General features: G+C 36.0%; 1 protein-coding gene and 1 non-coding gene across 2 annotated transcripts in view; both read left to right on the top strand.

Annotated features, from left to right (window-relative positions):
- The window catches only part of LOC149088139 (agrin-like), a 344527-nt gene that overhangs the window by 52045 nt on the left and 277279 nt on the right, over positions 1-15203 (top strand). The gene's annotated exons all lie outside the window — the stretch shown is intronic.
- TRNAE-CUC (transfer RNA glutamic acid (anticodon CUC)) lies at positions 14439-14510 on the top strand. The gene has a single exon. It is a non-coding gene; the product is annotated as a tRNA-Glu (tRNA).

The raw sequence follows: 15203 nt of genomic DNA, 5'->3' as shown, positions 1-15203 counted from the left end.
TTACATTCGCATACATGGTGTTCTTTTCTCCCAATAAATTTCAACAGCAATGCCGTTTTAACGTTTGCGCAGATGCGGTTTGGAAACGCGCTGGCGCGTTTGTGTTTCATGTTAGACCATGCATTATTTGATGACAATTGTATTGGTGTATACTATCACCTCTTAAAGTTTTTCCTATCTTTTCTGAATCACCCTGTATTAGGCCCACAAGAGTAGAATATATATTTGATGTAAATTTGAAAAGTGTCCCCTGAATTTTTCAGGAAAGGAAAAATAAATCTAATCGAAACATCTTCAGAGATTATGAAATAATGCATTGTGTTAACAAATAAAGAAATATATATGTTAACAAATACTCATTTTATCGGATGTTATTTGAGTGAGTTTTATTTTTTTTTACTTATATTTTCCCCTCCGATATTATTATTAATGGTATAATTATTTACAATAATGTTTCGAGGAAAAACTCAAATATGGCTCAAACTATCTTAAACGTTTCTTGCGAGGATTAATTTGCTGTAGAAAAATGGAATGCATTAAATATATTCATAAATTTCACCCATATTTGGAAATGAATTGTTTAAATTGATATTTATATATGAAATTTTCTATATACAGTAGAATCCCGTTTTAACGAATACCGTTATTACGAAAATCTCGTTTTAACGAACACTTTTCCAATCCCCTCAGATAAGTTTACGTATAGGAACAATGCAAAAACTTTAAATTCCTTTATAACGAAGTGATTTATCCGTTCTCTTGGTGTTCGTTATAACGGGATTCGACTGTATGTATGTATTTAAATTAGTATTTTTCTATACTTTATAACAGTTTCCATTATGGCTATTTCGATGGTTCCAAGATTTTTGATGAAATATTCTCAATACTTATTTCATGTTTGTTCCTCATCAATGAATTTTCTATGACGTAAAGAATTAAATTTAAATGTGTAACGAATCTATTTTTCCAGTATGGACATTTTTACTAACTCTCTGTGGCCTTACAGCACTTATTGCGTTTTGTTTGTTTATACGTTGTTAAAGAAGTTGAGAAGAGAAAATCTATCTTCCAAGAGAAGAGAACGTGAGTTGGAATGTGGCTTCCGTCCTGGAAGGTTGTCTGTTTTGAGTGTGCTTCGAAATAAAGGTTTCTTCGTTAAGTTCCGTAGTTTCGTGTATCAATTGGACATCCCTCCAATATCAAGTGATTGGGGATATTCCGCCACCTTACGGAAAAGAGACGCACCTCCGACTCGACGTCCCCTTATAAAACTGGCCCCCAACGTCGTGGCTCGAACTCAAGGCAGTACGAAACGGACATTCGAACTCGGTTGTGAGGTTCCTGATAGTGCCTAGAAGAAATGGCTTACCTGGCCAAAGGTAAGAAACGTGATTTGATCCTACTCGCTCTAGAATTAGGAGAGGAAGTTCCGAATGATTCGCGTGTAGTAGATCTCAAGCATATAATAACAAAGTCCTCCGGTTATGAGGAAGAATTCGTGAAAGCCCTGCTGGCTACTATTATCGGAGAAAGAGAAAGAGAAGAAGAACGAGCCAGAATAGCCGAAGAAAGAGAGAGAGAGAGGAAAATCGCTCTAGAATCACCGAAGAAAAGGAACGAGCCAGAATAGCCGAAGAAAGAGAGAAAGAACGAATCGCACTAGAACGTTCGTTTGAACTTGAAAAGATGCGGTTGCAGCTTGAGTTTCAACGACTCTCGCAACCGGCAGAAGAGTCATCCGTCGCTCTCATCGATCAGCCCAAGTTCGACGTGAAGAGGTTGATCCCGAATTTCAATCCGAGTGAAGATGATATGTCGCTATTCCTAAAGTTGTTTGAAAGACAGCTAAAATTCTTGAAAGTGGAGAAGGTGAACTGGGTTGCATATCTGCTGGGAGTTTTGCCGAATGAAGTTGCTAAACTCATTGCTCGAGAACCTGAAGATAAGGCTCATGATTACGACCACACCTGGGAGGTTCTCTTACGCCGTTTCAAGCTGAGTGCGGAAAGGTTCCGGCAGCTCTTCTCTACTCACAGAAAATCACCTGGAAGTACCTGGAAGGACTATCACTTTGAGATCCAAAGTTATTTCGAAGGCTGGCTGTCCGAACTGAACATTAGCAACTTTGACGAGCTGAAAGATCTGATGATTTCGGATCAGATGAAGAAGAGGATTCCACCCGAAGTAAAAGAACATTTTCTGGATGTTTGGAGTGAGTGGACTACCCCTGATGAAATCGTGGAGAAGCTTGATGCTTATGATAACCTTCGAAACAAAAAGAGCGAGATCCAATGCGAGAGGAAGAAGTTGTTGTCAAAGCAACATGAACCCCCTAGGTCCCCAGTGCGACAAAGAGACTTTCATTCTGATCAACGTGCGAATCCGGAATCGGAAGATGCAGGACGTCATCCTGTCTTAAGATGTTATGGTTGTGGGGAACCTGGTGTTACCAAGTCCCGATGCCGAACGTGTAATCCTCCAACGGATAGACCAGGACCCAGTGTCAACGCTTTGGACTTATACAGTTTATCATCCCATCCTAATACGGAATCGAAAGATGCCAGTAACAGTCATATCCTAAGATGTTACGGGTGCGGAGAACCTGGTGTCGTCAAGTCCCGATGTCGAACGTGCAGTCCTGCCACGAACACCCCAGAAGTTAGTGTCGACGCCTTGGACTTTTACAGTTTCTCAACTGAGAGACGTCAAAGAAATGCTATCGAAGTCACGATCTGTCATAAGCATGGAGCAGTGTGTGCTAACACGGGTGCCACACATTCGGTGGCAGGGGGGAAGCTATATCATCTCCTACAAGAACATGGTTTGCCCTTTTCCCGCAAGACTATCGTTATGAGACTAGCCGATGGATATGCTCGTAGAGCCGAAGTCCTAACTACGACTGTGGACATTAACGTCCAAGGTAAAGTGATTCCCACCGAGATGATGGTGCTACCACAGGCCAGAGAAAACCGAACCCTTCTCGGTACCGACTTTCTCAGTGATGCTGGTATCGTCCTGGATGTTCAGCAAGGAAAGTGGTACTTCTCTGAAGCTCCTGAGAAGCGACATCCGTTCGTCGAAAGCCCATCTGAAAGCAGTGCTCTCCTGGCACTACCTGCTGAGTCACCCTCGTGTCGACTTCGTGAAGATAAAGGTACCCACCTTACTTCTCAGCAACGAGAACTTGATTCATCCCCGGCGGAGTTCAAGCGATGCTTCAAGCCAGGGGGAGGCCCGATACCTTTCATCGAGCAGAGAGAACTTTATTCCTTCTCAGAAGAATCCCATAGATGCTCCAAGTTAGGGGGAGGAAGACCTTTCCTCAAGCACCAGATCAACAAGAGTGGTAATGACAGGGTATACCGCTGTAAAGGTGGCCCTAGAGAAGACTACGAAAAGTGTCGTGTTTCAAATTCTCGCTCGACCTCGCGAGGAAGGCATGCTTGCTATAACTGCGGTCGACGAGGACACGTTGCCCGAAGATGTTGGGATCCGATAGTGTGTTATCAGTGTAAAAATCGTGGTCATATTGCCCGTAACTGTCCAAGCAGCCACACTGATAAGCTATCCAGCCCAATTGGTAAAGGAGCCAAGCAGTGTGAGCTGTTGAACTTCATTGTAGTGGAGAAGAGTTCACGGACTCTCCGCGAGTCCCAAAGTGGGAATGATGTTTTGGATAAGATCATTGAAAACGTTGAATCTACTCAGGAATCTGAAGATTTCCTGAACGGGAGGAAACAAGAACTCGTCTTGAATCCCTTAACGCAGTACCGATTCCAAGGGGAGTTGACTCCATTACGAGATGCTGAGACCACAACCGTGGTTACCCGGACCACAAGAGAGTGGCGTCCTTCAAAAGTGCATCCGAACCCTGGTCGACGTCCCCAGAACCGGTGTGACTCGAAAACTGAACTTCGACCTGAGACAAGAGTGTCAGCAGTTGCCCGGAGCTTCCCGTTCTGTTCGTCAGGAACTACTCCCAAAGGAAAGATGGTTGTTACTGGCTCCTCGCCGAGACGTCGTCGGAGCCAGAGGGGGAGATTGTAACGAATCTATTTTTTCAGTATGGACATTTTTACTAACTCTCTGTGGCCTTACAGCACTTAATGCGTTTTGTTTGTTTATACGTTGTTAAAGAAGTTGAGAAGAGAAAATCTATCTTCCAAGAGAAGAGAACGTGAGTTGGAATGTGGCTTCCGTCCTGGAAGGTTGTCTGTTTTGAGTGTGCTTCGAAATAAAGGTTTCTTCGTTAAGTTCCGTAGTTTCGTGTATCAATTGGACATCCCTCCAATATCAAGTGATTGGGGATATTCCGCCACCTTACGGAAAAGAGACGCACCTCCGACTCGACGTCCCCTTATAAATGTAAATTTATGCTGTATTAATAAATTTTCATGATAAATTCATATAAATGCATAATGAATTAATATAAATGCATAGTGAATTAATATAAATGCATGACGAATTAATGTAAATTCATGTTGAATTACCGTCAATTTATGTTGAATTAATGTAAATTCATGTTTCATTTTTCTCAGCCACCTCGTTGGGCATTTTGCAGGTTGTGGCGTTGTATTTGTATTAACGTACATTCATGTTCTTTAATGGAATATTATATAAACTTAGATATCTAAAAGTGAAAGTATTTAAAAATGCTCACGGGATTTTATCGGATGTTATGGAACGAGTTTTATTCGTCACTTACATATCTTCCGATAAATTATTAATAATAATGGAACTATATCTCCACAACTTTCACGAGAAAACTAAGATCGTTCTTGCGAAATGTGGCTCATCTGAAAGTTTTCCCCTGAGGATTAGTTCCTGTTGAAAAAATGGAAAGGTATCAAATATTCAAAAATTTCATTCATGTTTGGAGAAGGGTTTTATTTTAAAATAAAATATTTGGATATCAAATTCTCCATACATTATACATTTGTGTTTCGCATATATTTTATAATTTTTTCTACGATGACAATTTCCAAGATTTGAAGAATTTTGAAGAAAGAGTTTTGAATATTTATTTAGTGCCCTTAATCAATAAATTTTCAGTAATTTATTAGAATTAAATTTTATGTAAATTTATGTTTGAGCTTTTATTTCGTTTCCAAAGGGATTTGGAAAGTTTCAATTTTCATTCTCAAATTTCATTTGGAAAATATTTTGTAAATTCAATATTTTATATTTATTAATAGTTTGATGATCATGGCTGAAAATTTAAAAATTATATTTCCTTAATATTTTTTAATTTGCGTAATAGTACTAATTTTTTAATATTTGATTAGCATTTTATAATTATATTTAGTCACATTTTAGACTTAGATATGTATATGGATTTTTTTCTGTAATTTTTTATTTAAAATATTTGCTTTTATCTTTATTTTAATTCAAATTGATTCTGTTATAATTTCTATAAATTTTTATGCACCACAACTTTTGAAAGATAAGAATAATCTATTAATATATCATCAATATTTCATGCAAATTTTCAAAAATCGTATAACAGATATCCATTTCTAATACTCAAATTCAAATTCAATTTAGAAAACTTTGAAACGTAACAGAAATTCACCTACAAAGAATTTTAATGCCTTAAAACAAAGTGAATCGAAATTAGATAGAAATTAAGCGTTATTTCTCCAGTACATATAATCATATTGTTAACGAAATATTGAGAGTGAATAAATGATTTTATTCCTTATAATATCTCTTATTTTTTGAATTATTCAAAAATAACTGTAAAAATAATGAAAATAATGGAATATTTTTGAAAATCCTCCTAAAATTATTGTTATAGAGGAGTTTGTCATGATATCATTATATCAAGACAAGTTTAACATTACAGACTATAGGGCGTTCCAAACAATATTTGAAAAAATACCATATTGTAAAGGAATTTATTGTTACATCATTGTACCGAGGTTTCATTGTATATGTATCTGTTTTGTGGGCATTGTAATTAAACATAAGATTTTTTTTGTGACATTGGAAACTGTTATTTTGGCACAGTTAAAGTTATTATAATTCATGAAATTTATCAAATTTACCAAGACCATTTGTAAGCACGAATATAATAACCGGTTTTTACTATACATAATAACCGTTTATTACATTTATTTGACATATATGCACCATTAACGTTTTCATGCACACATTTCGAAAATCGCATCACAGATATGCAGTGTGTCCCATAAATTCGTAAATAGCTTAAAAATTAATAAAAATGGAAGGAATCGGTATATTTGAAAGCAGTTTGCAAAACAAGTTATTCTCGAGAAACAGGATTTTTTTTTTGCCCAGAAAACAAAATTCAGTCTGAATTTCTCGCGATAGAGGATGTTGCACGAAAGAAAACCACCGAAAATATGCATGTCAAATATCCTAATTTTTTAAATGCGGTGCGTACGATTTCTGAATTTCCATGTTACTTGAAAGTGCAAACATAAAGTTCTCATAATGATGTTGATATTGGTGGATGAAGCACTATTGGGGAAGTACCCCAGCCATGAATCGACGACTAATGCTTTACAAACGTTTCGGACGCAGAAGAGATTAAAGAAAGGTTCGGATCCAGTCACTCCTGCCAAACTTTCCTACAGTGCCCTCTATCGATAAAAATTGAGCTAATTTTTTCTGTACCGAAAAAAAAAATCCCTTTTCGTGAGAATAACTTTCTTCAAATCACATTCAACTCCAATTCCCTTGATTTTATGAATTTTTTTTAATTACTTATGAATTTGTGGACAACCTGTAAATTTTTTTCTATCCAAGTGTAATTTTATTGGAATTGAAATTTAATTAAAAATCGGATATAGAAAGATTTTAATGAGGGTGAAGAAACAGAAACAAAATAATCGCAATTATGTAGAAATCCAACGTTATGTTTCCAGTACATAAATCATATGATTCCCAAAATATTCAGGGAGAAAAAATGGTTTTCATTCTGAACAATATCTTATTCGTTTAAATTCGTGGACAATGACTGTAAAAATAATAATCCGTGACTTCAGTCGATTTTTTTTCCTCGCTTACGGTCATTAGAACTAATTATATAAACAGTTACTGCACGTTTTATTCTTTCTCCCTAAAATTCGATAGCAATTACGAGCAGCAACACAGATCGATACACAGCATTTTCAATGAAAGATTCAATTCATACTGGACAAATAAACTCGCGGAACAATAAGGACAAAATATAGCTAAAGAAATCGTATTCGTCGCCAGTTGCTCATGCATGAGAGATTGGTGACCCCGATGAGACATAATCACGCGAGAAAAACATAAAAAGCAATTTCATGCTACAGCTTGTACAGCACGTAGGCTATAATCACTGATTTCGTGACATTTTTAGGACTGTGCATATGAGTTTGTGTTAGGGCCCTTCCCTCAGTTAAATTATACAAAAGAAAAACGGGAAACGCCAGAAAGAACGATCAAACCACTAGTAGCGGAATTTAACGTAAAAATAAGAGGCCAATCATTCAAAAGAATAAATTACGGTAATAAGTAAAAAAATTAGAGGATTAGAGGCTTGAAATCTACTATGAATATAAGCACAGAGCTTGTATTTTTTGCTTTCGAAATCACGTTATTGGTGTAAATTACGATCAAGGACAGAAAAATGGACCGTTTCCATGTTAGAGGTTTTATGTATTGTGTTCACAACCTTTGAGAATAGAGGATCAATATTTGGTGATCGGATTTAATCAACATTTAAATTATTTTCAGAAAAATTGCACTGCTTAAGGCCGGGATTGCACTATAAAAGTTTTGTAAACGTTGCTTTTGCAAAACTTGAAAAATACATCCAATAAACAGATCGGCTGCATTTGCTGGAATGTAATCGATCAGCTTATTAGTTGTATTTTTCAAGTTTTATAAAAGCACTTTTACAGTGTAATCCCGGCCTAACACTGATGTTGTTCTCAAAGATATTTCAGTGTTTTTTTGGACGGATTTTGGTGGTGCTGATTTTTTTCGAATCTGGCATTGTTTTTGTCAGATAGGCTCTAGTTTTTGAAATAAAGTGAAAAGTAAATTTCAATGGTAATGCAGACTATTTTGAAATATGTAGGGAAGATATCTTCTCCGCACTGTAAATGCAAGGTTTTTCGGAAGACTGGTAATATTTGGAGATGATGATGTTTAGGAAGAAAATGCATCTCTGCCTCGACGGAGACTCGTTCCCCGGTCTCTCCTTTGTCGGACGAGTGCTCTACCCTTAAGCTATGGAAAGAGATAGAGTATTACTTCCTTGGAGCGTAGATATATGTTGAATGGCTCTAACATAGACAGCGGCAGCAATCAACTAAAAGCTCGTAAATGATAATAGACCAACAGATGGCACACAATCCCAATTTTAACACTCGTTCTGTTGTATCAATTACCACTGATGGAATAAAAGAATTTCCATAACCATCACAAGACTAGGTATCCCCCCGTGGGAGCCTGGAGAAAGCCGAGGGATGTTAACATGCCTCTGATTTAGCGAATAAACTGAGACGTCGCCAAATAACGAGTGCCTCTCAATCAACGTCGCCGTACCCTTCGCTCTTAAAGTACTCATTTTTAACCCCTTCACGTACAAGGTTTTAATAGCAAATTTATATTATCTATATTTGATGGTTCAGCGATAAATCTGGTAGCCTTATCCACTTAACCTAACCGCATGTTAGAAAAAAGAAAAAGAAGGGAAACGGAAAAAAAACAGAAAAAAAAATGAATAGAAAAGGAAAAAAAACCAGTGCTTGAAATAAGTAGATATGAGAGTATGCGCTAGATGTCTCTGTCACCCTCACCCTACGTACTCTTACGTTTCGCTCTTACATGTATATACTAAAAAGATACATGATATGTGGGGGAATTTTTTTACAGGGTTACAAATATGGATTATTAAAATAATGGAAAATTACTATGATGAGGAGAAAGGAACACAGAAAACTGGATTGTGAATTTATTCAACTGGTGTTTGGGCGAAATGTTTCGTCCGTGATCGTAGAAAATATACTAAAAGATAAAAGACTATAGTAAAAGTATAGTAAAATATTATAGTAACTATGATAAAAGACTACCGCAAAAGCAGGGCCCATGACTAGGATTTTTGTCATCCGGAGCAAACATTGTTTTGCCATCCTCACAACTTTAAAATTCGACAATTTTGTAACGGTATTCTTTGCTCCCACCTAAAACTGCCGCTCCCTAAATTTTTCACCCCGGGACACAGTTCCCCCCTTACCCTGTTCCCCTAAGTTCCGGCCCTGGTAAGAATATAGTAAAAGATTATAGTAAAAACCTATAGTAAAGGTATAGTAAACATATAGTAAAAGATTATAGTAAACTATTGTAAAAGTCTATAGTAAACTATTGTAAATGTCTATAGTAAACTATTGTAAAAGTTTATAGTAAACTATTGTAAAACTCTATAGTAAACTATTGTAAAAGTCTATAGTAAACTATTGTAAAAGTCTATAGTAAACTATTGTAAATGTCTATAGTAAACTATTGTAAAAGTCTATAGTAAACTATTGCAAAAGTCTATAGTAAACTATTGTAAAAGTCTATAGTAAAAGTACTATAGTAAAATATATTAGAAGGGATAATCGCTAATTTGCCGAATGGCTACAGTTAATAACTCTAATGGTGGCTCAGTGGATTGCAACCAGCTCAGCAGTTATGAAAAATAAAAGTCGAGTGTAAATAATAGTGGAGATGATATGTGCAAACATAAGAAAATATACTGGCCATCAGGGTTATATATATATTGGATCTCGAAACTAATGCTCAGGTGAATACAATAACAAACATTTCTTAAGAATCCTCTGATTTGAAAACAAATTATATTTCCTAATCAGTCTCTTATGAGAAAAAAAGAATGGCATACGTGGAAAACGCAAACTACAAATGTAGACATATTTTGTTTAATATATTTATTAAACATTAACAAGAACTAAGAAAAATATTTTAGGTGAGTAAAAAATGAAATACAGAGAAACACGCGAAATGAAGTTGGACAAGACGAAGACCTCCATCGCTACACGATCGCATTTCCTTGGGGTTTGTTTTCTCCCATTTCCCACGCACCAAGCGTTATTTGGACTGAGTAGGAAACAGGAAATTGTGAAATCTTTTGTAGGAAGAATTGAAAAACAGACCTCAAGGGTACCATATGTACTACGTATGTACAGTAAAATGAAAAGGAACGGATCCAACACGAATCTCATTCTTTATCGCCTCTCTCTTCGATGGAATTTTGCATTTCCCTTAAAATACGTTTTATCGATTCCTGATGAATTCCGATCTTCGGCTAGGAATGTATCGAAATATTTAAATCATTAACTCTTCAAGCAGCACAGCAGAAATCACTAAACCTCTTGTTAACTACAAAATCTTTTGAAATTAAGTGTAGGATTTCTCTTCCGATTTTAACCAGGTGCAATGTAAAAATATATGGAAAAGTGTTCAATTGGGAAATAAACTTTGCAAAATATCTTGGCTTGTCAAGCTAAAATAAGAGGCGCTCGACCCTCTTTGGTCCACCTCGATGGGGTTGAAACCTCGCTACAAGGGTACTTACTGAATACAACGATAAACAATATATAACAGTAAAAGATTATAGTAAAATACCATAGTAAAAGTATAATAAAAGATTATAGCATAAACGTATAGTAAAAGATTATAGTAAACTATTGTAAAGGGCAGTAACTATTGTAGTCAAAGTACTATAGTAAAAGATATTAGAAGGGATAATCTCTAATTTGCCGATCTGATCTCTATTTCACTCTCTACACAATATATTTTATCTGATCTTTGGGGAATCGCCTATAGTCTATCAAACCCCTCTCGACACAACGACACCCTTTACAACGACAAATCCCTGTATTACAACAATTTTGAGGAAATTTCGAAACGGCTGCGACGATATTTTTTATATTCCCCTCAAAATTAAGTTCATATATTTTTTAAGTTATTTAATACTATACTATTACTATATAATCGATAGTTCCTCCTCGCGTTTTGTCTTTTCTGTGTAGTAAACAAAAGCGCTGTGCGGTAAATTAATTTACCGGGTGAAAAAACTGACTTAAATATGTATCAAGTTTTGTATATCAAGTAATATATTTGTTTTTATATATATATCAAGTAATTTATTGCAATTTTTGCGGTGAATAAACATTCACAAATGAATTTTGTGGGTAAAATAGCAACGCCATATCAGAAGAGATGCCATCAACAGCATAAATTTGGCTGCGTCTAATGATAATGCTCTCGATATAACAATAATCTCTCTACAACGATATTTTTCTTGATCGCAGAGTATCGTTATACAGAGGATTCACTTCAAAGGGCAAATACATGGTAAAAAATCTATTGTACGATGTTCTTTTCTCAATTTTTTTGGTATTTTAGAAAGTATATTTTTTAGTCCCTTTTGAGGCCCAAAATATTACTAAAATAGAATCCCGTTATAACGAACTCCAAAAGACCGTAGAAATCACTTCGTTATGACGAAATTTCGTTATAAATGAATTCCAGATTATTTAAAAATGCCCCTATGTAAACGTGGGGATTTTTCGCCCATAACATGATTTTCGCTATAACGGTATTCGTTAAAATGGTATTCAACTGTATATAAGTAAAATAATTTTTAAGCAACAAAGAATTCATTTTCCTTGATGCCATTTTTGAGAGCTGCGCTGAATTTTCACGTGCTCAGACATCTATAAAATCGCACCAAGTTGGGCATAAAATTAAATTTAAAAACTATTCAACTTTGAAAAATATTATGTGTTTAGAGATAACATTAAAATCAAGGCAAACTGTATATTTTATTTTCATTTTACCATTTCATCTAATTAAACAAATCTATTGAATTAATTAAATTTCTGTGTTCACGTGTTCTTTCAATTAAGAATATGCTGTACCCCCTAAAGGATTAAGGAACGAGATATCTCGTTGACGCAGCACAAACGGTTTTAGTGAAAGAACAAAATATCTACAGAAAGCCATGGAATACTTCGGATATACTTAAAACATTCTGTTGTCTTTCTACCCATTTTGGTTTCTTCAGACGTCCCGTATTTCGAATAAATGGCCCATTTTTTCGAAAAAAATTCAAGACGCTTGTCTATATCCCATACATTAATTTTCACAGAAATTAGGACATTATTGATTGTTATAATAGCTTTAAAGAAATTTTAATTCCGCATACTGTTTATGTGTTTGGTCAGTGACCATAGCCCGGCCGGATCACGCGGGGCAAAACCCGGAGTTGCTTCCAATATACTTTTGGCCAAATGGCAACTAACACGTGAAATGCAATGAATTCCGGACATATATATATATGTGTGTGCGTGTGTGTGTTACAGAAAATGGGAAATGTATAATCTTAGTATAGGAAGATTTGTGATTGTTCTCTTTATGTGGTGGCTCCATCTATTGAAGGCTATTACTATTACAGAGGCAAGCGAATTTAACGATATCTGATTAATGCATGTAAAGGTGTTTTCAGGGACGGTTGTAGATACGGTCGCACGGAGCCTTCCCGTGAATAGGACGTCGCACTTTTTCCAGTACAAAAGAGAACTTTTGTTCATAACAATAAAACAAGTTGGCAGTATTCAATTCAGTATGAAAATGTTTGCCCCCCCCCCCCCTAAAAATTTCAAATAACACAACGAATTCTATTCGTCTCTCGAAGCATAGCCCACTAAACAATTATGTCTACAATTATGAATGTCTAGTCGGCCGTGCTCGAAGGGACTCGAGATTATTCTCGCGCGGTGCCCCAGCCCAAAATCAAATTTAAGTGAACCAATATCAGGTCATTCATTGGGGGGAGGGGGCCACAGAGAGCCGTAAAAGCAAAATAATCGCGAAGAAATAAAACATCCCAACTAATTATAAGACCGATAAGATTCAGGGACCGATTTTCGGATGGGCATTTGCCCAGGGCCCATGTTTTAAAGCGCCTCCAAATTTATAAAAAAGCATAAATTTGACACAATTATTTTTCAACTTTATTTGGCAAAACTTTGGAAAATTAAAAAAATTTCCCCCAAATCACTATTTTCAAATTGTTCGTTGCTCACAGATGAACTGCAAAAAATTTTCATCTTTGGTTCAGGTCGGTGACACAATGTTAAATAACGCTAGAGGTTTAAAATAGACGGTTTTTTTTCTCCCAAATATTGAGACAGCATTGAATCATAATTGACAATATCACCCCCTGTTCTAAAGGAAAATCATTCGTCTTATTAAAAAGGATAAATTAATCAGTTCGCTCAACTCTTTTGACAAGAAAAACTGTCATCTCTTTAGCTATGTTTGTATATTGAAGCTGAGAGATAACTCAAAAATTGGGTTTCAATGACATTACCAATGATTTCGCTCATATAAGCGTGTGAAAAAGCATTTGTTATGGGATGTAAATCCATGAAGAATTGTTATTACATTTATCATTTAAAATAACGCATATCATTTTTTTGATGTGTTTACAAACAACATCTATTGTATTTGATGATATACCAAAGCTCTTCGACCCCAGACAAAGGAGGGGGGGAGCTGGAGTTCTCCTCAATATGGTTTAGCCTACGGCCCCATCAAGTCAAATTCGGGAGCTGAAAATATTTCAGGGGTCAGTGAGGTTGGAGGAAGAAAATCATTAACATTTTTAGGGAAGAGGTAATGGGCATTAATGCGAACATCATAATATACCAAATATTTCCATTCATCTTATCGTCTCAAATGGTCGATGGAACGCAAAGTTAAAGAACCCCTGATCTAGTGGGACTATCCCGTAGCGCAGGGGCGTAGCCAGAAATTTCATTCGGGGGGGGACCAAAGTGACACAACAATGGATTTAGCCATCTTTTTCCCTTTTTTCGGTCATTTTCTCACATTTCGGGGGGGGGGACCAGACCCCCAAGTCCTTCCCCCCCCCCCCTCGCTACGCCCTTGCCGTAGCGTCTGCACAAGACGGGGGTTAGCATGGCTCTCGCAAAGGGTTCCGGAGATAGTCCTTATGAAAAAAAATATACACAATGTATATAAATTTACCAATAAATCAATTATAGCATAAATGGTCTCACTCTTGGAAAAGGGAATGCCTTAGTTGATATTGGGATGAGGGGTACGAGAAGGAAGTATATACTCGAACTTGTTTAACTCGAAGTCCAAAGTCACTGGGAAAAAAAATTCGAATTTTTTCCAATAAATCTATCTTGGATCCATAAAATGCTCAAAAACTGCAACTTTACTTAATAAATTTTATTAGTAATTAAAATTTTATCATCAGTTACGAAACTCTTTCCCAAATTTGAATCATTCCACAATTACAATATATGATTGATCTTAGCTGCTGCATTATTCCACCGTTCTGGTATTATTTGTCACAGCAGAATTTTGTGACCCATGTCTGACCAAAGTCTATTTTGCGTGTATCCCACGTGGTCTAGTGGTCAGGATACCTGGCTCTCACCCAGGAGGCCCGGGTTCGATTCCCGGCGTGGGAAGCGCTTTTTTTCAGTCCGGGGTTGAGGGCGGTTCTATCTGTCTATCTGATTTAGGAAAACAGTCAATGAACAGTTTTGTAACAAATCTGTTTTTCAAATTTTGCTTATCATTCTTATTTGCTATCAAGAAAAATATATTTTCATATAAACGTAAAAATTACAATTTGTACTTTCCGATACTTTCCATACTTTTAATGACGGCAAAATAAGATTCAGATTTTGAAGGGTACACCTTCATCCATAGTTTGAGATAACATAATCGGTATCCTCTGGTACACATTCTCGTTACACTACAGCTGAACAACGTTAACCCTTGAATGCTCCTTTTTTTTTTAGAGCAAGCTGATAATTTTTTTCATAGTTGGTGTCATGTATACAAAGCCTGAAAGGTCATTAAAAATTAATATATCAAATTATACTGCTTATACAGGGTCTCAAATTTGCCGTATAGAACCTCAAAAATCGTCCATGAAACAGATGTTTTGAGGTAATATTATTCCAAATGTATAATTACCTTCTTTGTCATTCAAACTGTAGTAAGAAAAAAAAATCAGATCGCTAACTTCAATGTTAAAAAACGAAAGAAATTCAAACAAAACATTTTAACAAATTAGCGAAATGAACACACAAAGCGTTTTTGTCGTTAACTGTACATTCGCCAGCCAATTTAAATTATAAAATCGAAAGAAAATG

The sequence above is a fragment of the Pholcus phalangioides genome, unplaced genomic scaffold (assembly GCF_987345545.1).
Source record: "Pholcus phalangioides strain wild (caught in Gottingen) unplaced genomic scaffold, Ppha-v1.0 ptg000003l_1, whole genome shotgun sequence".
NCBI classification, from domain to species: Eukaryota; Metazoa; Arthropoda; class Arachnida; order Araneae; family Pholcidae; genus Pholcus; species Pholcus phalangioides.
Note: the sequence above shows the minus strand (reverse complement) of the source record. Positions and strands in the feature narration are given on the sequence as shown.